Below are 26,398 nucleotides of genomic sequence, written 5' to 3' on the forward strand. Positions count from 1 at the left end.
CATCAGTCCCTAAGCTTACACACTACTTAACCTAAATTATCCTAAGGACAAACACACACACCCATGCCCGAGGAGGACTGAAACCTCCGCCAGGACCAGCCGCACAGTCAATGACTGCAGCGGCTGAGACCGCTCGGCTAATCCCGCGCGGTCTCCAAAGTGTACTGTGTGCACAACGACCATATGATAAATATAATTAGAAGGAAAGTCAGCGTTGACCGTAATTTTGATGATTTCATAGCTTCTGTTACTGCAAATAACTAGACACCAGTGCCTACGAGCTTTAATTTGTACGCTAAAGCACTGAAGATGATCATTATGTGATCGAAAATCGATTTTGCTGTTAATAAATCATCAAAATTACGGCCAGTGCTGACCTTCCTTCTAATTTTACTAAACAGTTACTCTCACAGCGCAGTGTAACATTTGTCTGTACATTATTCAGTGTTTAGAAATTTGTTAATTTTAAGTATGTAAATTTTTGTAGAAACATTTTGTTTCGTCACTCTTTTAAAATTCTGTTGGTGATTTTATACAGCTTTTTAATTCTTTAAGATGCGTGCTTGAACTGCAAGTCATGTATAGTGATACCGCGCAAAGCTGCACATCACTGTAGTCCACAATACAATTTCGCAGAACAGCTTACTTAATATATGGTTAAATTTTCCAGTCACCTTGGCAACGCTAATTAAAGATATATTTATGCAATGCAATATTCCTATGTTTAATTTTGTGAGCTGAAAAGGAGTAAACTGAACTACTGTTCTTTATACTCGACTATTTCTGTTGTTTTCCTGAAGGATTCTGGAGGTGTAATTACGGGACCGCTACCTAATAAAAACTGAGTCACCAAAACTAACGGTATAAGTGTATTTTTCTTTATCTTGGCGAAGGTGATTGGAAAACTTCGTTGCTTATTAAGTAAACTGTTCGGTGAAATTCTGCTGTGCAGAATAGCGAAGCGCCACAGTGAGCGACATAGCAATGCTTGACATACAGTTCCGACACAAAGCTAACAGAATGAAAATGCTATGAAAAAATACCAACATAATTTTTAAAGAATAACGAACCAAAAAGTTTCTACAAAAATGCCCTTTAAATTTGCATGCTAACAAATTTCTAAACACTGAATAATGCACATCCAAATGTAACACTCGACTGTGAGGGTAACTGTCGAGATATGAAATGAAATCTGTAGTAACCTTTACCTAAACTGATATGATGATGAATTTTTAAAAGCAAAGCTAACTGAATGTTCTAACTGTAATCTACCTGCACTGTGAAACTGGCCCCAACAAATCTCATATGCTTTACCTTTGGCAACGGAAACTTGATACTGCTCGAAATGATGAAGAGAAAATATGAAGCAGCAGTAAAAAAAATGTTCAAATGTGTGTGAAATCTTATGGGACTTAACTGCTAAGGTCATCAGTCCCTAAGCTTACACACTACTTAACCTAAATTATCCTAAGGACAAACACACACACACATGCCCGAGGAGGACTGAAACCTCCGCCAGGACCAGCCGCACAGTCAATGACTGCAGCGGCTGAGACCGCTCGGCTAATCCCGCGCGGTCTCCAAAGTGTACTGTGTGCACAACGACCATATGATAAATATAATTAGAAGGAAAGTCAGCGTTGACCGTAATTTTGATGATTTCATAGCTTCTGTTACTGCAAATAACTAGACACCAGTGCCTACGAGCTTTAATTTGTACGCTAAAGCACTGAAGATGATCATTATGTGATCGAAAATCGATTTTGCTGTTAATAAATCATCAAAATTACGGCCAGTGCTGACCTTCCTTCTAATTTTACTAAACAGTTACTCTCACAGCGCAGTGTAACATTTGTCTGTACATTATTCAGTGTTTAGAAATTTGTTAATTTTAAGTATGTAAATTTTTGTAGAAACATTTTGTTTCGTCACTCTTTTAAAATTCTGTTGGTGATTTTATACAGCTTTTTAATTCTTTAAGATGCGTGCTTGAACTGCAAGTCATGTATAGTGATACCGCGCAAAGCTGCACATCACTGTAGTCCACAATACAATTTCGCAGAACAGCTTACTTAATATATGGTTAAATTTTCCAGTCACCTTGGCAACGCTAATTAAAGATATATTTATACAATGCAATATTCCTATGTTTAATTTTGTGAGCTGAAAAGGAGTAAACTGAACTACTGTTCTTTATACTCGACTATTTCTGTTGTTTTCCTGAAGGATTCTGGAGGTGTAATTACGGGACCGCTACCTAATAAAAACTGAGTCACCAAAACTAACGGTATAAGTGTATTTTTCTTTATCTTGGCGAAGGTGATTGGAAAACTTCGTTGCTTATTAAGTAAACTGTTCGGTGAAATTCTGCTGTGCAGAATAGCGAAGCGCCACAGTGAGCGACATAGCAATGCTTGACATACAGTTCCGACACAAAGCTAACAGAATGAAAATGCTATGAAAAAATACCAACATAATTTTTAAAGAATAACGAACCAAAAAGTTTCTACAAAAATGCCCTTTAAATTTGCATGCTAACAAATTTCTAAACACTGAATAATGCACATCCAAATGTAACACTCGACTGTGAGGGTAACTGTCGAGATATGAAATGAAATCTGTAGTAACCTTTACCTAAACTGATATGATGATGAATTTTTAAAAGCAAAGCTAACTGAATGTTCTAACTGTAATCTACCTGCACTGTGAAACTGGCCCCAACAAATCTCATATGCTTTACCTTTGGCAACGGAAACTTGATACTGCTCGAAATGATGAAGAGAAAATATGAAGCAGCAGTAAAAAAAATGTTCAAATGTGTGTGAAATCTTATGGGACTTAACTGCTAAGGTCATCAGTCCCTAAGCTTACACACTACTTATCCTAAATTATCCTAAGGACCAACACACACACCCATGTTCGAGGGAGGACTCGAACCTCCACCGGGATCAGCCGCACAGTCCATGACTGCAGCGCCTGAGACCGCTCGGCTAAACCCGCGCGGCGCAGCAGCAGTAATCAAGGTAAATATGAAATAGAAGGACGTGTGGAAGTGCAATGCAACGATGTGCAACTTTCTAAACGGGACATGTTTTGATGCCGGCCGTGGTGGCCGAGCGGTTCTAGGCGCTACAGTCTGGAACCGACGACCGCTACGGTCGCAGGTTCGATTCCTGATTCGGGCATGGATGTGTGTGATGTCCTTTGGCTTAGGTTTCAGTAGTTCTAAGTCTAGGGGAGTGATAACCTCAGATGTTAAGTCCCATAACGCTCAGAGCCATTCGAAGCATGCTTTGGTTTTAATTCGTGCAGCTGTGTTCCACTCCGTCTAATGCGGCGACACACATAATCAGAAACTGAAATTCTTTCACAATTAATATTTCTCTGTGTCTTTATCTCTGTGCTCTGCAAGTCATTTCCGTCCTCTCAGTAACACAGCCGACGCCGGACTCTCTAACGCGCTGCTCATGGAATGCTTGTTGTAACGACGATGGTTGAAGATCACAGCGCTCTTACTCAGCACTTCTGTGACGTAACATATCGACTATCGAAAACTACTGTTTGAAACATAGCCACCATACACATGTAAAATATAACACATCGAATGAAAACAGAGCTTATATCATTTTTCTTGAACACCAAAAACAAACTACACTACTGAACATTAAAATTGCTACACCAAGAAGAAATGCAGATGATAAAAGGGTATTCATTCGACAAATATAATATACTAGAACTGACATGTGATTACATTTTCACCCAATTTGGGTGCATAGATCCTGAGAAATCAGTACCCAGAACAACCACCTCTGGCCGTAATTACGGCCTTGATACGCCTGGGCGTTGAGTCAAACAGAGCTTGGATGGCGTGTACAGGTACAGCCATCCATGCAGCTTCAACAAGATATTACGGTTCATCAATAGTAGAGACTGGCGTATTGTGACGAGCCAGTTGCTCGGCCACCACTGACCAGACATTTTCAATTGGCGAGAGATCTGAGAATGTGCTGGCCAGGGCAGCAGTCGTACATTTTTTGTATCCAGAAAGACTCGCATAGGACCTGCAACACTCGGTAGTGCATTATCCTGCTGAAATGTAAGATTTCGCAGGGATCGAATGAAGGGTAGAGCCACGGGTCGTAACACATATGAAATGTAACGTCCACTGTTCGAAGTGCCGTCAATGCAAAGAAGAGGTGACCGAGACGTGTAACCAGTGGCACCCCATTCCATCACGCCGGGTGATACGCCAGTATGGCGATGACGAATACACGCTTCCAATGTGCGTTCATCGCGATGTCGCCAAACACGGATGCAACCATCATGAGGCTGTAAACAGAACCTGGATTCTTCCGAGAAAATGACGTTTTGCCATTCGTGCACCCAGGTTCGTCGTTGAGTACACCATCGCAGGTGCTCCTGTCTGTGATGCAGCGTCAAGGGTAAACACAGCCATGGTCTCCGAGCTGGAAGTCCATGCTGCTGCAAACGTCGTCGAACTGTTCGTGCAGATGGTTGTTGTCTTGCAAACGTCCCCATCTGTTGACGCAGGGATCGAGACGTGTCTGCACGATCTGTTACAACTATACGGATAAGATGCTGTCATCCCAATTGCTAGAGAAACGAGGCCGTTGGGATGCAGGACGGCAATCCGACCTGTATCAAAGTCGGAGACGTGATGGTACGCATTTCCCCTCCTTACGCGAGGCATCACAACAACGTTTCACCTGGCAACGCTGGTCAACTGCTGTTTGTGTATGAGAAATCGGTTGGAAACTTTCCTCATGTCAGCACTTTGTAGGTGTCTCCACCGGCGCCAACCTTGTATGAATGCTCTGAAAAGCTAATCATTTGCATATGACAGCATCTTCTTCCTGTCGGTTAAATTTCGAGTCTGTAGCACGTCATCTTCGTGGTGTAACAATTTTAATGGCCGTTAGTGTAGAAAACTTACAGATGTTGTTCTAGGTTTGTCAGGGTTATTGGTGGGAGGATTCGACGCTCTTCCTGCCCGGTGTTCTCGTCCGTACCTTCTCCCTTCTCCCCTCCCCGAACCATTAGCCAGATATTGATTAGCCCATCTGTCTGCGTCTAATATTATCCCATTTGAAAATGTGAGAACATGTTCGAAACGTTCATGAATTGTGGACCGGATGTGGGGTGTGGGTACACCGGCCCTCGTCATTAATTCGCTGCGCGGATTCGATACGGGGCCGGCACGCCTCCCCGAATCCCCAAGCGAGCGTTGTGCTAATATTCGCAGCTATCCGCGTGGATTGTGTCAAGTATACTTGATAAAGACTCCATACTCTGGAATAAAATTCCAAAGTTGGTTGCACTGGCTTTTGTATGTGATTGCCTGTACAGGAGCACTCCAGTTTCCCAGAACCTATCGAACAGATGTAACTCTTCCATTCGCCTCCCGTAATACTGATCTCATGAGATCGTTTGTTATTATTACCCCTGCACACTTCGCCGTCGTAACAGAATATGGACATGGCTTACATTTTTCTCCCTCATCAGCAACACCCAGTAATCACAAAAAAACTTGTATATATTTTATTCATTTCATAATTTCCATAAAGCGTAAGAATTGATTTCCCACATCGTTTTCTTATGTTTCACTTTTAGCGAATGAGCTGAGCAAACCGATCTTGCGTAAATCAGAGATGGTTCGTGTTGCTGACTTTTATGTGTGAACATGTAGTAATGCCGGCTGCACACGGACCGTTCATTTGAACGTCAACATTGAGCTCGCTGAGTTCGCTTTGCTCCTGAACGTCCGGAAACGATGCGGCTTGTGCATACCTTGCTTATGGGTCAATGTGGTCTACGTGGTCACAGCGCGATCCAGCAGCTGTCGGCTGTACGGGCTCGCAAATCACACTGTTTACGAAATGGACGGATGTAAAATTTCTGCTTCACGCACATTTGCTCCCTTGTCCATGTGCTAAGCATATTGTTCTGTCTGGGTGTATATAAACCTCAATATCCATGCAGATGTTATAAGGCAAAAAGGGAAGTATCATGTCCAATCAATAAGGACATCCGCTTACAACATTTCCATTACAGATAGTGTAGCATAAATTTAAAATAATTCCTCACATAACCGGGCAATGTGGCCGAGCGGTTCTAGGCGCTTCAGTCTGAGACCGCGTGACCGCTACTGTCGCAGGTTCGAATCCTGCCTCGGGCATGGATGTGTGTGATGTCCTTAGGTTAGTTAGGTTTCAGTAGTTCTTAGTTCTAGGGGACTGATGACCTCTGATATTAAGTCCCATTGTGCTCAGAGCCATTTGAGCCAATTCTTCACGTAAGATAATAATTATCCCTTCATTCTCACTTCTAAATAAAAACGTTACTTAACTCTTACTTGATCACTGTTCCTACTCAGTAGCAGAATCACTTGTCGCTGAATTTCTTTGGAGTTGTTATTCCAACAGCATCATGTGGCGATATATTTGAGATAGTAAGACATCGCTATTGCAGCCAATGTTGAAATTTTATTTGTGACTAGTGATAAGGTACCTGAGGGTGTTACGGCCAAGTTAGTGTTTTTTTTTTTTGTAAACTAAATATTATCGGGGTTATGATGCATTGTTTATGAAAGGAAGACCGTATATGTTGATGCCTCAGCAGAAAATACTACCAACACAGAGTAGCTGGTAGTACTCAGTTTCTATGGAAGATAAGGTCAAGGACAGGAGAGTGTGCATAACGTGTTCTAATTATGTTCCCGAGGAATGTGTGGGTTTGTCAAAAGAAGATCATGACTTGTTTCTTGCCCACTCTTGAAAATTATAATTGGTTTTTTAATCGCAATTTGAAATTAATAATGTTACTTTTTTAAAATGGCTTATTTATTCTTGTTCGTAAATACGTTTCTCTTTCATTGCATTCTGAATTTTTGAGTAAATATAATCATTTACTGAAATACAAAATACGTGGACCATATGATATACACACATAGGTGTTATGGGCGAAACTTATGAGTAGTGAAAATCCGCAATTTTAAGCAGTTAGTGGAATTCTGACCAGTTGTCAATAACCATTCTAGAATTTTGTTGTAAATTGAAGTCACCAATTTTAGGCAAATAAATCTGTCCCTACACAAACAGAAACAAAGCCTAATTTTACTGATAAAAAATGTTAATTTGACGCAGCTATGTAGCCAGTAGCATCGTCGGAGAATATTCTTAGCGCCGCTGACCCCAGTTGATAAATCGTTTGTAAACTGAGAAGATAAGGTGTACCATTACGCTTCATTGGGTAGACCTGATGCTACTTTGACTTCTGTCGAACATGCAACATCCATTACAACGTTCTATGCGCTGGATGGTTTTTACAAAAAGTGAATTAAGAGAGTTTTTAATGAACCTCTGATTCTTACAGTTACAAATTCACTGCGAGTTTTCGACCCCCGTGAACGTGGTCTTTGCATCCAAACACGTAGAACGAAATGGCTTTGGTAATGACCAATAGCTAGCATGCCAACACCGGATCCTCTCTAGTGAAAGCAATCGCTTTGGCACCACGACGAGGCGTCGCAGAAGGAAAAGAAGTACGGAAGTAAGTTAATCGCCTGTTGTATGAAGTTTGCGAACTGCGGTCGATCGGAAACTCGTGGAGCGGCTAATTAATTAAGGGAGGAGGGGAAGGGGAAAGGACGGAACAAAACCCTCTGGGAGATTGCACGGGTTAGAGTGATCCGTAGTGACGTCAGCCCTTTCGAACTAAGTTAAGCTCGCTGCCCAAGACAAAAATGCAACAAAGAAGCCAAACAGAAACCCAGGCATCTTGGCCAACTAAAAACTCTAACGTACAAACCTAGATTGCACAGAAGAGTTCTATTATGTAGCAAGGGGAAAGAGTAAACCTCACTCATAAAGTTCAACATGTCACAAAGTTTAAGTGAACTTTACGTTTGCGATGCAGTCATCTCTGACTATGTAAATAGGTAGGTAAATGTTGTACTATGTAATTGATGTAATCCCTGTTACCAGTAGTCATTCACAAAGCGCTTACCAATTTAAGATACCAAGAATAATCTTGTTAAAAAACAATTAGGACAGAATTTATTCTAGAAGTTTTCAAAGCAACAGAAGTCCAGACCAGCTGTAAGAGCGAGAAATAACTAAATTCGAAAATAAACACATCTTACGGTCGTTTGTACCTATTTTTATCTAGCTTTCAAAAGTTTTCGTCCGTCGACAATACTATTACAGAACTCAGTACAAAAAAAATCGTATTCGAAAGGTAAAACAGAGGATTCGAATAGAATTATGTGATGAATGTATAACCACCAAATGGCTACAGTTTGTGAGCATGTAGTGAAGGGAATAAGGCCAGTGACAAGCATTAAGTCTCTTTTGATACAGTGGCTTTCTTACATACTTTATATAATATCCATGATTTCTGTACTCTAACAATTCTCATATATCCAGAATGAGATTTTCACTCTGGAGCGGAGTGTGCGCTGATAAAAAACTTCCTGGCAGATTAAAACTGTGTGCCGGACCGAGACTCGAACTCGGGACCTTTGCCTTTCGCGGGCAAGTGCTCTACCAACTGAGCTGCCCAGGCACGACTCACGCCCCGTCCTCACAGCTTTACTTCTGCCAGTACCTCCTTTCCTACCTTCCAAACTTTACAGAAGCTCTCCTGCGAACCTTACAGAACTAGCACTCCTAAAAGAAAGGATATTGCGGAGACATGGCTTAGCCATAGCCTGGGGGATGTTGCCAGAATGAGATTTTCACTCTGCAGCGGAGTGTGCGCTGATATGAAACATCCTGGCAGATTAAAACTGTGTGCCGGACCGAGACTCGAACTCGGGACCTTTGCCTTTCGCGGGCAAGTGCTCTGCCAACTGAGCTACCCAAGCACGACTCACGCCCCGTCCTCACAGCTTCTGTTAGTACCTCAGTTGGTAGAGCACTTGCCCGCGAAAGGCAATGGTCCCGAGTTCGAGTCTCGGTCCAGCACACAGTTTTAATCTGCCAGGAAGTTCCAATTTTCATATAAATTCTAACGAAGAACTCAAGCGTACCATTTGCTTCATTATTACTTTTGGTTTATCTTTCTTCGAACACTCCCACATGATTTCTTCAGAAGTATCATACTTACACTGATCAGACAGAACAATATGACCACCGACATGCTATCAGTACAGACCTATCCAGGCGATACATCTATCACCTGGCGAGAAATGACTGCTAGTCAGACGCACGCACGGTGCCCTCTGGTATCAGAGAGCTTGCTCTCCATGTATAGAATGGGGGAGGTGCACGATCTGTCTGCGTTTGACCAATCGCAGATTGTGATGGCCCGGAGGCTCAGCACGAGCATTTCGGAAACTGAACAATTTGCCGGATGTTCGAGGAGTATTGTGTAGAGTGCCTTCAATACGAGGTGAAACCGAGGTGAAACCACGTCCAGATGTCGTGGGGTTTGGGTGGGGGGGGGGGGGGGGGCAGTCCTCATGTCGGACGTTGTTGGCTTGGCAGACTAATAAAACAGGACAGGCGGTGAACTGTGGAGGAAATAACACTAGAATTCAATTATGGGCGGAGCACAATTTTGTCTGAACACACAGTACACAGAATACTCCTAATGATGGGTCTCCGCAGCAGACGACCCATGCATGTGTCAATGTTAACACCACGACATCGGCAACTCCAACTGAAATTGGCATATGGCCATCGCACTGGACGTTGGTGCAGTAGCAGAGCTTTGTATGGTCTGAGGAATCCCGATATCTTCTTCATCATGCCGATGGGAGTGCGCGAATCCGTCGGGTTCCGGGAGGGGGGGCGGGGGTGGGGAGGGGACAGCTCTTTGAGTCCTGTACTGCAGAACGCAGACAAGCTGGCGGCGGCTTCATTATGCTCTGGGAACCATTCACGCGGGCATCAATGGGTCCAGTGGAGCTTGTGGAAGGCACCATGACGGCCAAGGACTATCGCACACCCATTCATGACGATCATTTTTCCCGACGGCAGAGGCATTTTTCAACGAGATAATGCGCCATATGACAAGGCCAGGAGTGTGATGGGATGGTTCGAGGAACACATTGGTGAGTTTGCATGCATCCCACCTAGCCAGATCTGAACCAGATCGAACTCATCCGGTATGTGATTGAACATGGTGTCAGAGTGGAACAGGAACATAAAGTTCAGGGCCCCTTTAATGATCATGGGACGCCGATACATCGCCCCCAAGCCACAAAAGCAAACAGTTAAATAAATGTAAAAGCAGCTACCATTGGTTCACATAAATAATTTAGTGGTAGGAGTAAGGAATGATCTGTAAATACAGAGGTCCTTCCAGACTGACCAGCTCAAATCAGTAAAAAGAGAGAGGGAGTGATTGTAGAGTCAAAACTAATAAATTTCGTAACTTGTTAACTACCTGAACCGTAAGTGAGGGAGGGAGACTAGCATCTTATAACTACTCACAACACATAACTCAAACTCTGCCTGTAAACTGTGGTGTCACCGCCAGACACCACACTTGCTAGGTGGTAGCCTTTAAATCGGCCGCGGTCCGGTAGTATACGTCGGACCCGCGTGTCGCCACTATCAGTGATTGCAGACCGAGCGCCGCCACACGGCAGGTCTAGAGAGACTTCCTAGCACTCGCCCCAGTTGTACAGCCGACTTTGCTAGCGATGGTTCACTGAAAAATTACGCTCTCATTTGCCGAGACGATAGTTAGCATAGCCTTCAGCTACGTCATTTGCTACGACCTAGCAAGGCGCCATTATCAATTGCTATGTATCTTGTGATGTATGTACCGTCAGACCGATGTTCACCAATTGTGGATTAAAGTTAAGTATTCCAGATGCTACGTACTATTTTTGCTACTATAAAGACCTTGTCCTGTTCCAGACCTCACGCCATCCTGCGTGAGCTTAAACGCGTGCCTTTCGGCATCCTCTCATAGTGGATTGGCGCTCTTGCCAGTCCACAACATAAACGTCTCAGAAGGCCCAACGGTACTCAGTGACCACCGAATCATCGTCAGCCAATAGGCGACATTGGATGCGGAATTGGAACGTCATATGCTCAGCACGCCTCTTTCCCAGTAATTTTCAGCTTTCGTGACCGGAACCGCTACCTGTCTGTCAAGCAGCCCTCCAATTGGCCCCACAAAGGCTGAATGCACTCCTCTCGTCAACAGCACTCGGAAGACCCGGGCAATCATCCATACAAGAGCTGGCCAAGACCGAGAGCACTTACTTCGGACGGGAACAGGTGTCACCACAGCGACAAGACCATTGACGAACTGTTATTCAGCCAGTCACAAAATATGCGGCTGCGAAAAATGCATAGAACCCAGTTTTCCTTATCAGATGCACTCTGCAGAGATTTACTTGATGGATTGGCTTCTCCACCGGCAGGCCTCACTAATAGAAGACTTCTCCAGGCTGATCTGGGACGAGAGGCTCCCATCCGACTGACTTGGACTTAGACACAAACAGTGAGAAACTTTTGGTTGAGAACCAATAACTGATTTTACAGTAACGTCAGGCGACACTTGCAGATTGTATGGTAAGATGCAGCTCCAATAGTGAAGCAAACTGCATTGAAAGACAAATCTTTTGTAACGGCATTAAGTTATTTCATACTTGAACCTGAAAACTTGTTTGTCGTTAGAAGTTCGACGTGCTTTCAACTCCGGCGATGGCTGCACACACATATTCATCTGTAGAATTTTGTATATTTATGGTTGGTTGGTTTTGGGGAAGGAGACCAGACAGCGTGGTCATCGGTCTCATCGGATTATGGAAGGATGGGGAAGGAAGTCGGCCGTGCCCTTTCAGAGGAACCATCCCGGCATTTGCCTGGAGCGATTTAGGGAAATCACGGAAAACCTAAATCAGGATGGCCGGACGCGGGATTGAACCGTCGTCCTCCCGAATGCGAGTCCAGTGTCTAACCACTGCGCCACCCCGCTCGGTGTATATTTATGTACTAACTTCCAGCAGTCATGGTACAATTCCAGAGACTGTAAATGTTTTCTCCAGATACGCATTCACCTGAATCACATTGCAGGTCCCCTGTCCAGATTTTCCAAGGCACTGGCCTATTGCTTTTCAGTGGTTGTGGTACCATCTGGTTATTGTGAATTTAATTACCTACGAGTGTAATAAACTGAGTTCCTTGAGATCCTCATCTCGTTTCATACTCAGATGAATTCCTTTGTCATTCTTTTGATGTGATGATCTACTTATGTCAGATACACAGGGCCAATAGCATATTGAATTAAAGATTCCAATCAGTCACACCATAGGGCTTAGCCTTACAAGATATGGATGTAGATTTAACCTCTATCCTGCTCTCTGCTCCCGGAAAGTGTAGCCCACAGCACGGGACAGTGGCAGTATTTCGCACGAAATTTCTGAAAATACTTAACATGTACTTTGTCACACACGTAACATGAGTCCCAATATGGCGGGAAATGTTACTTGACTGAAATTCGATCACAAAGTCCAGACGACGTTAAGAGGAGTGGAAAAAGATGGCCACACTTTCCTATATGTAGCTACAGGGTGTTTCAAAAATGACCGGTATATTTGAAACGGCAATAAAAACTAAACGAGCAGCGATAGAAATACACCGTTTGTTGCAATATGCTTGGGACAACAGTACATTTTCAGGAAGACAAACTTTCGAAATAACAGTAGTTACAATTTTCAACAACAGATGGCGCTGCGATCTGGGAAACTCTATAGTACGATATTTTCCACATATCCACCATGCGTAGCAATAATATGGCGTAGTCTCTGAATGAAATTACCCGAAACCTTTGACAACGTGTCTGGCAGAATGGCTTCACATGCAGATGAGATGTACTGCTTCAGCTGTTCAATTGTTTCTGGATTCTGGCGGTGCACCTGGTCTTTCAAGTGTCCCCACAGAAAGAAGTCACAGGGGTTCATGTCTGGCGAATAGGGAGGCCAATCCACGCCGCCTCCTGTATGTTTCGGATAGCCCAAAGCAATCACACGATCATCGAAATATTCATCCAGGAAATTAAAGACGTCGGCCGTGCGATGTGGCGGGGCACCATCTTGCATAAACCACGAGGTGTTCGCAGTGTCGTCTAAGGCAGTTTGTACCGCCACAAATTCACGAAGAATGTCCAGATAGCGTGATGCAGTAATCGTTTCGGATCTGAAAAATGGGCCAATGATTCCTTTGGAAGAAATGGCGGCCCAGACCAGTACTTTTTGAGGATGCAGGGATGATGGGACTGCAACATGGGGCTTTTCAGTTCCCCATAAGCGCCAGTTCTGTTTATTGACGAAGCCGTCCAGGTAAAAATAAGCTTCGTCAGGAAACCAAATGCTGCCCACATGCATATCGCCGTCATCAATCCTGTGCACTATATCGTTAGCGAATGTCTCTCGTGCAGCAACAGTAGCGGCGCTGAGGGGTTGCCGCGTTTGAATTTTGTATGGATAGAGGTGTAAACTCTGGCGCATGAGACGATACGTGGACGTTGGCGTCATTTGGACCGCAGCTGCAACGCGGCGAACGGAAACCCGAGGCCGCTGTTGGATCACCTGCTGCACTAGCTGCGCGTTGCCCTCTGTGGTTGCCGTACGCGGTCGCCCCTACCTTTCCAGCACGTTCATCCGTCACGTTCCCAGTCCGTTGAAATTTTTCAAACAGATCCTTTATTGTATCGCTTTTCGGTCCTTTGGTTCAATTAAACCTCCGTTGAAAACTTCGTCTTGTTGCAACAACACTGTGTTCGAGGCGGTGGAATTCCAACACCAGAAAAATCCTCTGTTCTAAGGAATAAACCATGTTGTCTACAGCACACTTGCACGTTGTGAACAGCACACGCTTACAGCAGAAAGACGACGTACAGAATGGCGCACCCACAGACTGCGTTGTCTTCTATATCTTTCACATCACTTGCAGCGCCATCTGTTGTTGGAAATTGTAACTACTGTAATTTCGAAACTTTGTCCGCCTGAAAATGTACTGTTGTCCCAAGCAAATTGCAACAAACGGTGTATTTCTATCGCTGCTCGTTTAGTTTTTATTGCCGTTTCAAATATACCGGTCATTTCTGAAACACCCTGTATATGCTCAGAACAATAGTTTTGAGGCAAGTCTCGGAAACCAATCGTAGAAGTGTCTCTGTGTCCTCTCTCGTAACTCCAGGAAACTCTACTGGTTGTTCCTCGTACTCCACTGGTTAGCTTGTTTTTTAAATCTCAGCAACCCAATCATGTTTTCAAACCAGTTGTCACGTTACATGGTAGGCTTTCTAATTCTCACCCCACGATCACTGAAAAAAGCATTCTCATGTAACTAAAGTCTTACCTAAACATTAGAAAATGTCAATTCTGTCGCCAAGATCTGCTAGCTTCGTTAGTTAATTTAGATTTTAGACCCTAGATGTGGTAATGGTGCTCTCCCTTAGTTAATCTAGAATCCGTAAGCCTGTGCGGTCATGCTGTGTGATGTGTCATCACAGTGTGAGCCTCCAAAAAGTACATACACAAATAGTTTTGGATCAGCATGTCATAGGACCAGAAGAGAAGCTCAGACGAATCTGGTCAGCCGGCCAGAGTGGCCGTGCGGTTCTAGGCGCTACAGTGTGGAACCGAGCGATCGCTACGGTCGCAGGTTCGAATCCTGCCTCGGACAAGGATGTGTGTGATGTCTTTAGGTTAGTTAGGTTTAAGTAGTTCTAAGTTCTAGAGGACTGATGACCTCAGAAGTTAAGTCGCATAGTGCTCAGAGCCATTTGAATTTGGTCAGAATGATCGAGTGGTGAAGAGAGTGGAACTAATGTGCCAGTGTTCTCTGATGGAAATAGTTGCAATGGTGCTGTCATTCTTTTCGGGAAACTGAGAAAGTTTGTTTTGTTATTTTCAGCACTGTCTTCACGAAACAACCTTAACAGTAGGATGAGAGATACCGTCTTTATGGGGCTCCGGAAAGGCTCAAAATCATGAAAAGTTCAATTTTTACTTTTTTGCATTTTCTGAATCTGCAGACTATTACCTTTTAATAGATATATAATTTATCCAATTCCGAAGACTACAACTATTTTTAAATTTTTTTTGAAATGTGTTCTACATGGGCGTGACCCACTGTGGCGCTGTTAAACTGCTGTCAGATGGTGTTATTATTAACGTCCGTGTTCATCAGGTACATTTTAGTGATGTGAGATAAAGTATGTGTTGTGGCTAACCTGTGATGGTTCAATATATATCGCTGGTGTGATTGTCGATTGTTTCATGTTTATTTACTCTGTCGTTATCTCGAAAATATTCGTAATTAATTCTGTTTCTTGAGTCTCTGTTTTGTTGAAGTATAATAATGAGTAAAAGTAAAGTTAATAGAAATCCTCTGAAGGCTTTTAAGAAAAGGAGAAATGTTGGAAAGCCAAAGGTATGTGTTATTACTGTAAACAATAAGGACGGTAACCAAGTGAGTGAACCTAACCTCTCAAGTACACCTGCCCATAGCAGTCAAAGTGGGAAAGAAAATACTTCACAGAAGAAGCTTGGTTCAATGAGTGAAAACTATGAATGTTTTATGGGCGAATCGGATGTGAATGAAATATTTGATATGTCGGTTCTCAAAGGAATTTTTTCAAACTGTGTAAGATGTATTCATTGTAGTGAAGTTGGTCTGGAACTCTCCATAATAAAGCACGTAGGACTTGCTAGTGAAATACAACTGAAATGTGATAAGTGTTCATACATGACCACCTTTTGGAACAGTGTTGCAGTAACTGCAACTGAAGAAAATGGTAGCAAAATCTACGAACACAACAACGAGAGATGCTTGCTTTAGACAAGGAACGCCTTCGGGCTGCAGACAGGGCTGTAAAGAGTCTAGAAATGCAAGCAAGAGTAAACAGGAGGAGGAACAAGAGGAAGCTGGAGGAGGAGTTTGCAGAGGATGAAGATAATCCATCCTATGGACCTGGAATGCACTAAAAAGTTAATCCAATCTTTGTCGCTCGATTCCCAAAACTTTTATTTTCTCACACTAATTACATGTTTTCTAAGGATCTTCCAAACATATTTGTTTCAAACTTTCAGTAAATGTTACACAGTACCTTCTGCATAATTTAACACAGCCTTTTTCCAAAAAACTGTATATTTTTGAATATATAAATAAAACATTGCAAAAAATGTTGTGAATTTTCATTAAAATTGAAAAAAAATCATCTTTAATAACTGAACTAAAATTTTGTAAAATCCCTGTGTTAAGTTGTAGCCCATATTCCAATAAATAATCTGTAAAAAGTTCAACTTCCTACCTCAAATACTTTGTGAGGAAAGATGTAATTTATAAGCGTTATTTTAACATTGCAAGTATAGGGCGTTCCGGAGCCCCTTAACCTTGTCCTTGGCTCCTGAGTGCTAAAACACCATACGAGACAGATAACTGCACGAAATATACCAAGAAATGAACTGCAGATTGTCTCGAAAAGTATTTATGCAGAAGAACATGAAATTCGGCATACCTTATACTTCTCAAATTTGTCACTAATTATCGATCACAATGCGGTCGCGTTAAATGGTCCCATGTTTAGACAGGTGTCCACAGTACCATCTTGTTTTGTCACAAAACGTTAATCAGACCTTATTTAGAAGAATGTGAATCTAGTGAAAAGCTGTTGCGAATTTCAACAACCTGTTTAGATAATCATAAGATGGTCGGGAAATCTACTGCTGGTTAGGCCTCCTTTAGACACATCCGTGGATTGAGATCAGTAGCAACACACCATCTGGCTGCTGCTGGATGTTTCTAATCGCAGCTTCTGAACAGTCTTATCGTTTCCTTTAGAGAGCAGGGAAGAATCACGTTGATCCATGCAGTATCAGTTTACTGGCCTACTGCTGGTTTTCCAGTAGGTACAGGTTCGAATGACGTCATTGTTGTAGATGCCCTCCCTGGTGTAGTGTCCTGTCTACAAGTTGTGCCGTATCTGCTTTCGATAGAAGGCAGACATGTAATTTGTACTATTTTATCAAGTAACTATAAGAAAATAAGTTGAAAATGATCAGTTTAAATACGGAGGGCCGGCCTGAATTTTATTCGACAGAAATGACTTTATGTTTCTACAGAAGTCTTAGAATGTTTGATCTGAATACACTTCAGTCGTGTAAAAAAACCTTTGCTCAAAAATAGAGAGTTAATTATCACAAAAATTGTTCCAGCAAAATACATCTAGAAAGACAGAAGAGAAAAATTTTCAGCGAAACAATTGTTATCACAAAACGTACGATCTTTAGTAAAACAAGGTTAGTACCAAGGTGGTACTGTACATTCTTGATTTATTGCCCCATTCATGTGGGTTAAATTCGGTGAACTGAAAGGATTTATTCTAAGCTCAAAGGAGAATGTACGTATTATCCATCCCCTTAAAAATATGTGCAGAAGCCACTTTGGTGCGTTATCGGTGGTTTAGTACCAGTACCAGGCGGTCATGTTATAACACCACAGCCCAATCGATGCCTCATGCATTTTTCAGCTACTTTATTTTATGAGGTTAAAACAGTTTTTTGTAACTAAACATTTTTACGAATTTTTTCAGCAATTAGTGTTTATGAAAATGTAATGTGTGCTGAAAGAGGACGTAAGTTATGTTAAATAGCTGTAGTAAATACTACGTTCTAATATGTACAGTAACGACACTCTGCTACGACAGTTGTCACCGTTTCACAGCTAGAGCGACACTCGCTCTCCAAGCGGTGGGGAGCATACAGTCACATGCGTCGTAAGGATGTTATTGTTTTTAATTATTTTCTACTTAAACAGTGACATATTTTTTGTGTTTTGGCGTTCCATGCGTCAAAAAAAGGATGTTATCTAATGATTCGTCCATTCCTACACTTCACTCGACTTGCTAATATACGCATATTTTTGTGAAAGTAATTACTTCTGCTTTAAAAGCGAGTTTGTTAAATATGTTGAAGATTCTTGTCGTTTGTGGCCCAGATTAGCAATATTTGGGGACAATCTTCTGTGTTGGGGTACAGTTTTAAGGCTTTTGATGATCTATTATCACGTTTGTGTGTTTTTACCTTAAGTTACAGTTGTGATGACTTATTTGGCACGTTAAATAATGTAGATATTACAGTACGTATAGGAGTCGTACGTTCCACATGCACTGATTTGGCTGAAAGTGTACGAACTGGAGAAAACTCCGTTTGTTGGGTAGATATACGATGTCGTTTTACAAAAGTCAGGTCTTCTGGTGTTTACTAGTAGTTTTTGTCATTAAAGCAAAACGACATTATTCAGTAGATGTCTCCACGTTACAAGAAACTCGTAAATAACCTGTCCTGCAAAGTACCGTTCCGTACTTCCCAAAGGTCCTTAAAAGACTAAACAATGACCATATGGTGTCATTTTTCAGTTATTGTCGATTTTCCTGTCACTAAATCCACTTCCTACTGCAAAAACTATGTTTTATTCGCATTCATTTGGTATCGTATTCAGAAGTGTCGCCCCCCTGACCGTTTGGGATGCTGCTATCGCTGTGGGCAACAAGAACGAGATGCAGTGTCGCGACTGTTATGTTAGGCTGTGGTAAACACGCTGACAATGTCAGGGAAATTTATATTGTACGAAAACAAATGAATATCTTTCAGGTTACAAGTGTCATCGTTGGCGCGAGTGTGCGCAGTCGTTGAAGTGAGGGCAGAGGGAAGTTGCGAAGCATCTGTGGTGCTGCACAGACGTGGGTGTCGGGGAGCAATTCTAAAATTTCTAAAATTTCCGCTAACTACAGCGAAAACTTATTTCCTTTCTTTACATTTCGATCGTTGTTATACACAGTAAATATTGTTTATGTGGTGTCACCGCCAGACACCACACTTGCTAGGTGGTAGCCTTCCATTAGTATACGTCGGACCCGCATGTCGCCACTGTCAGTGATAGCAGACCGAGCGCCACCACACGGCAGGTCTAGAGAGACGTACTAGCACTCGCCCCAGTTGTACAGCCGACTTTGCTAGCGACGCCACACTGACAAATACGCTCTCATTTGCCGAGACGATAGCTTATCCTTCAGCTAAGTCAATTGCTACGACCTAACAAGGCGCCATCACCAAGTTATATTGAGATGATAATACTGTATCAACAAGACCAATGTTCACCAATTGTGGATTAAAGTTAAGTATTCCAGAAGCTACGTACTTTTCTTTATAGCATTCATTACGTATCCTGTTTCAGACCTCACGCCAGCCTGCGTGAGTTTAAGCGCGTGCCTTTCGGCTTCCTCTCATGGTGTCTAGGCTGTCTTGCCTAGACACAACAGTTTAACTGTCTATATTCTGTCGGTATGCACTGATCTTCAGATTCGATGCCTTGTTTCACTTAATTAGGGACATCAGGTACAAGTCTCACAAAAAGGTCTGTTTTATACACCGGAGAGTATACGTACGTTGTAATGTGCTCTCGAACGTTAAGTCGTCGCAGTGAGGTGGTGTTTATGCCCCAGCAGATTATATAGAAATTTTTAGAGCAGTGAAGTAAGTCGACCTGTAGATGTGAAATAATGCCAGAAGGACGGTATCGTGTTTGGACGTGTCCTTAACCACACCGTGAATAAAACTGATCATTTTGTGGTTGTATCAACGTGAGATATTCAACATGTATATAAGGAATACCGTGACACTTGTAGCCAGGTAACGCACCGTAAGTACAGTGTGTGAAGGAAAATCCTAGCCGACATGGATTGGAAAGGAGTATTATGCCTTTTCCAGGACAATCAAATGGAAATCTGGGTCCATGCCAGCCAGTTTCCGAGCGAACATTACGGAGGGGACTGTAGACAGCTGAGATCTGGAGTCCGCTACCTCACGAAAGGCTAGTGGTTCATAGAGCTACACCTTCTGAATGGGCCAAACAACACAGAAGCTGGATTGGGGTGTAGTGTGGTACGACGTGTTGCAGCTTTTCCCTCTTTTTCAAATGATGCAAGGCGTAGGGGCTCACACGGAGCACTTATTCTGCGACCTGCTGCTGCCCTTTGTTCGACATCTTCGTCATGTGTACTCTGTGAAATCTCCCACCTGCGAAGCTGTCAAGTCATGTTAACTGGACAGCAAGTATCGTTCCTGGTATGGCAAATACAGGGTGTTTCAAAATGAATATACAGGTTTTAAGGCTTTGTAGCAGATATTACATTCACCTTAAAATTATAAATAATACACCAAATTAAAGTGAAACACAAAAACAGTTATTCTTACAATTATTCAGTGTGAACACCGATCACACATCGAGTCGACGGGCGAGTTGTTCCGAAGCCTTGATCAATGTGTCAGGAGTAACTGTTACAATAACACTGTTTCCAAAGTCAGGTAGATCAGCTGGTATCGGAGGCACATACACATTATCGCGCCAGATCGTGCGTGAACGTGGAGGTCATGCATAAAATGCCGTGAACCGGCCCCTTGCACCCAATCCACCGGTCGGATATAACGTCGTTTAACCAGTCGCGTATTGAGTTATGCAAGTGAGGCGGCGTACCACCTTGCTCCCAAATAAAGATGTGTTGTTCAGGTTCTTCCCATTGAGGCACGGGCCATAGCTGTAGCACATAAAGACAAGAAACATCAGTTATAGTTGATTCACCGAAAAAGAAAGACCCATAAACTTTCCTCGCGGATATTTCTTGGGGCTAGACGTGAAAGTCTCGCACTCGTTCAACACGTTTCCCGATCAATCTTTGTCATTCCATACTCTTACCATTCCGCACAGGTATACAAACCGAACTGTTTGAGTTGCGCTTTCATTTGCTGTATTATTTACAATTGTAAGTTGAACGTAATAAGTGCTACAACGCCTTAAAACCGATATGTTCATTTTGAAACACCCTGTACTTAGGTACTCTATCGCGCCTCGAATGACCCGCAACGTCACCCGATTTTAATACCAAAGAAAATAATTGTAATTTTTTGGAACAGATGGCGATATGTAGCAGTTGTAGTGCCACGACCCAGTCTGTGGTCGAAAAATTATTAGTCTTTAACAAAAGTAAGGAAAAGTAACATGGAAGCTTCATAGTGGGGTTGTGTTAACAGCCATGGGCTGGTAGGCGCAAGTGTAGTGACCTTTGGGTTACAAAAACAGACAAGACAGTGGATTGAGCACCGAGGATACCTGAGCTCTGCGGCAAATGTTGCTGGACAGCCGCATCTGTGTAGCAAGTGGGGTGATATTACAACACCAGGGCAAGACTCTTGTTTTGGGAAAGTGACTAGGCATTGGGTTTTGGCGAAATAGATGGGCACGTGAGGCATGTAAGGTAGGGATCACTTGTCATCGCTGGGAGCCACCAGTACCACGACGTGGCGAGAGCGATACCGGACCGCGAGATGATTGGGCTCTATGAGCTGTAGCCACGGATTGGAGATCGGGTTGCGCCTGCCGTCTGCACAAAGTCCTTCGCTGGACTTGGTGTCTCAACCCGGCCGATCTGCCGTCCGCGTCTGCTGCCTCCGATCCCCATTTCCTAGCAGTAATCAGAGCCACAAAGCCAGCCACCAAGTGACTATTGCCCGACGGTAGCGAGGAACACCCAGCAAGTTGCCGTCTTTACGTTAAATTGCTGTGATGTGAGTGGTCCGAGGGGTCGGCAGGCCTACGCGACGGCAAGGGAAGTAGCAAGCAGCGTTCTTCACGTACAGCCACAGCAACCGCGTGCGGAGCCGAGGGATAGCCTTCCAGTTATGGCCCCATTGCAGCACAGCGCAACGCGCAACTGCCGTCAACGCTCATGGCTTACAGAGGCTGCCGGACTCAGCAACGTGAGATGCCACACCAGCAGCATCAGGCGAAAGCCCGTCCATCTGCCCCAGCCAGTGTCAGCGAGGAGAGGCATGCCGCCTTACTGTGCCACGTACCAAGATGAATAAAGCTCTTTGTACTTGTTAACATCGTTCGCCCTGGGCCCGCGACCTGTCACCACCAAACACTCATCCCTCAGCATGCCCTGCACACTGCAGAGTAGCATCACTCTTCTCAGTAATCATACCCGTAATTTGGTAGCTATATGGGGTCTAATCAACAATGGATTGCTTCAGCTGAATGTCGTGTACCTGAGGAATCCTGTGGACTCTTTCGCTATTGACTTGGTAACAATATCAAGGCTAGACGGCGTTAGGTCCATGGCTCCTGGGGATCTGGTGTACCTATGTGCGATTTACAAACGCTACTCGTCTTGTTACAATAACAGCAAAACTAATGTGTTAGAGCAGAGCAGGTAATCGTGCCTTATAATGTGACTCTTGTTGCTCTTCCCTCCACTCTTACTTCCTTATACACACTGGTACTTTAATATGTACATACATAAGTGTGTTGGTAGTATTGCCTCTGCGTCTAAAAGTCTTCCCACAAAGACGTCACACAAATTTCTTTCTGATATTTTCTGTGTGGTCGTAACTGCACCGATAAGTGGACTACTCCTGTCAGTATACACTAAGTATCTCGAGTCCACTCGTCCACACTTCAACACATGACCGGTAACTCAGGGGAAAATTAGTATTAATGGCTGGTTCTTGCCACATGTACTTGGAGCTACTGACAAATTTAAAGACCTAATACTCCTAATAGCTATGGTTATTAGTCTGCAAATGAAGTAATGCTGATGAAATTTTGTTCAGTTCCCCGTTCTCAGTCAACAATAAAAATATCTATACTTATACCCGTTACAACCCGTATAAACCGCAAAGCAGTGTACAACAGATTTCGTAATATTATTAGTAGCTTTCTATCCTGTTCCACCCACGTGCGACGTCAGTGTGTCTCGGTAAGAGCCCCTCTCTCTTTTGCTACTTTCATGAGTCCAGTAAAAATAAAAGATGAAGCCAACAGAATTGTTGTGCAGCCTTCTTCGAATCTCTGTTTTCTAAAGATACATAACAGGCTTTCGAGAGAAAACCGCGCTTTTTTTTTTTCGGACGATCCCAGACGAACGGACGGTGGAAGAAAAGGGGTTCTAACTTTGGAATAATCGGAAAGGGCTTACCAATAGCAGCATTTACCAAACAATCAAGGAAAATCTCCCGACAACCTTGCCTGGAGCCCAGTGATTGGAACGATTTTAATTTATTTCTGGGGCAATGTTCTCTATTGTCTCAGACAAAAATTAAAAGTATAAGTTGGTGTGTGTGCAGACAGGGCCATACCGAAGGTGTGGCAAGATAGGCTACCGCCAAGGACCCGAGCACAGAGGGGTTGTAAAAACTGACAAAGAGAAAAAAAATAGTAGAAAGACGGATTAAGAATTAACTGGGAGAGGTGCGTGATTTGTCTTACCTCTTGTGTTCCTGTCCCTCAGCCGAGACTGTAAACGCACTCTGTTGTCAGTGTCATTTATACAGTGTCATATCGACCAAATAGCTTCGTAAGGAGATGAACTACTATCGAACAGACGTCTGTCGCTAACAGTGTGTGTATGACAAACTGCAGTTGCTTAAATAACTGCCGCCTACACAACAGTTCATGGTCAACAGTGGAGTTCTTGCTGTTGCTTCACTATGATATTGGAGGATCTCAAAAATCGCCGAGTGGTTGTTGAAACAGACATGCTATTTGACGGAAGACTAACATTTTTTGCAGATTTCTGCCGGCTCTCTTTGCGAGAATCTTATTTATCTCGAGTACCGCCACAGTGCTCGAAAATGGTTCAAATGGCTCTGAGCTCTATGGGACTTAACGTCTAAGGTCACTCCCCTATAACTTAGAACTACTCAAGCCTAACTAACCTAAGGACGTCACACACATCCATGCCCGAGTCAGGATTCGAACCTGCGTCCGTAGCGGTCGCGCGGTTCCAGACTGTAGCGCCGAGAACCGCTCGGCCACCTCGGCCACCACAGTGCTCGAATTTTGTAGCATTCCTACGAGTCGCCACTCTGCTGTAGGAGTCTGCAACATACACTATGTAATCAAAAATATCCGGACACCTGGCTGAAAATGACTTACAAGTTCGTGGCGCTCTCCATCGGTGACGCTGGAATTCAACATGGTGTTGGCTCACCCTTAGCCTTGATGGAAGCTTCCACTCTCGCAGGCATACGTTCAATCAAGTGCTGAAAGGTTTCTTGGGGAATGGCAGGCCACTCTTCACTTAGTGCTGCACTAACGAGAGGTATCGATGTCGGTCGGTGAGGCCTGGCACGATGTTGGCGTTCCAAAACATCCCAAAGGTGTTCTATAGGATTCAGGTCAGGACTCTGTTCAGGCCCGTCCAGTACAGGGATGTTATTATCGTGTAACTACTCCGATACAGGCCGTGCTCGATCGTTTTGAAAGATGCAATCGCCATCGCCGAATTGCTCTTCAAGAATGAGAAGCAAGAAGGCGCTTAAAACATCAATGTAGGCCTGTGCTGTGACAGTGTCACGCAGTGCAACAGGGGGTGCAAGCCCCCTCCATAAAAACACGACCACACCATAACACCACCGCCTCCGAATTTTACTGTTGGCACTACGCACGCTGGCAGATGACGTTCACCGGACATTCGCCATACCCACACCCTACCATCGGGCCATCGGATCACCACGTTGTGTACCATGATTCTTCACTCCACAAAACGTTTCTCCACCGTTCAATAGTACAATGTTTACGCTTCTTACACCAAGCGATGCGTCGTTTGGCATGTGTGGCTTATGAGCAGCACCTCGACCATGAAATCCAAGTTTTCTCACTTTCTGCCTAATTGTCGTAGTGCTTTCACTGGTTCCTGAAGAAATTTGGAATTCCTGTGTGATGGTCTGGATGGATGTCTGCCTATTACACATTATGACCCTCTTCAGCTGTCGGCGGTCTCTGTCAGTCAACAGACGAGGTCGGCCTGTACGCTTTTGTGCTGTACGTGTCCCTTTACGTTTCCAATTCACTGCCTCGTCGGGAGAAGTGGATCTATGGATGTTTAGGAGTGTGGAAATCTCATATATAGACGTATGACACAAGTGGCACCTAATCACCTGATCACGTTCAAAGTCCGTGAATTCCCCGGAGTGCCCCATTCTGCTCTCTCACGGTGTCTAATGATTACTGAGGGCGCTGATAAGTAGCACCTGGCAGTAGATGGCAGCACAATGCACCTAATATGTTTTGGGGAGTGCCAGGATACTTTTGATCACATAGTGTATGTTGCAGGTACAGGACTGCAAATCTGAGCAGCCATTATTTTTACTCTTCACATAAAAAGAGCTGACCTATGCTGTTTTCCAGTCACACAGGCTAAACAAATCGAAACACAAGGAAATTGTGCTCACACAGACTCTCAATTGAAGACGGTTTACTGAATGACCATTATGAATTTTCCTTCTGTTTCCACTTATTGAGTCTCAACTCTAAAATGTGGACAGGTTTCATTACCCCAGATGCTTGCACTGTGTACTAGTACATGAGAGTCAGTCAGTTTTGTGTTACACTTTCCATAAAGTCTTGCTTACGTGAATGGTTTTGAACAGGTCTTGAATAAAGGAAGTGCAACTACCAAATAAAAAAATATAGCACAATAATTAAAAAAAGACGATCAAATTGAGAGTATGTTTAGAATAACAAGCCGGTATATGCGAATTCGCCAAGGCATGCTTGGGAAGAACAGCAAAGGTGGGGGTTGCAGGCAGCCACTGTCGGGGAAATCCCAAGTGATGGAGGGGAAGTGCTGCTACAAATTGGAGCCCACGCTCACATTGTTTTTATGGAAATATTAAGTGGAGCCCTTCCACACACCACACGCTTGCACAGTGACCATTCAAAAAAATTTGTCACCTCTGCTTCAGTTAGCAGCTAAAAAGAATTCCACTGAAAATGTAACATAACCAGCGATTTATTTCCGCCTAGCTTGTTAACTATTTTTAACTTTCAGATAAATGCCATTCGTGGCTTTGGAATAAAATCTGCATTTCTCTTGTTGAAGTGTTAAAATCTGCGTCTTTTGCCAAAACATAGCGGAGTTTACAGTGTCATCTCACTAACATGTTGTGCAGCTCGACTGCGAGAGAATTATGAAATTCTGCAGTAGTGGTTTATTAAGTTTATTAATTGAGAAACTCAGAGGAAACAAGGGAAATATATTATGAAAAAGCACGTCCTCAGTCAAAAGTAAATGTGCGCTGTCTTTACTTGTGTACTTCCAAAACCCACTGCATTTCTCGTTTCACTAGCTATTGACAGCCCTTAAAAATTACTTTCTCTCATCGAAAATTCAGTAGTTCGTGGAATAACACGGTAAATAATGAAATTTTACATAATAACTATATGGAAAAACACTTTCCTCTTTGCGTGCTATTCTTTGCCAAAATCTGATATATAAAGCTATAAGAACCCTAAAAATGAAGTTTTTGTATAAAATCGTTTCTGTAAAATCGTCTGAAAAAGAATGCAGG

The sequence above is a fragment of the Schistocerca serialis genome, chromosome 7 (assembly GCF_023864345.2).
Source record: "Schistocerca serialis cubense isolate TAMUIC-IGC-003099 chromosome 7, iqSchSeri2.2, whole genome shotgun sequence".
Lineage (NCBI taxonomy): Eukaryota > Metazoa > Arthropoda > Insecta > Orthoptera > Acrididae > Schistocerca > Schistocerca serialis.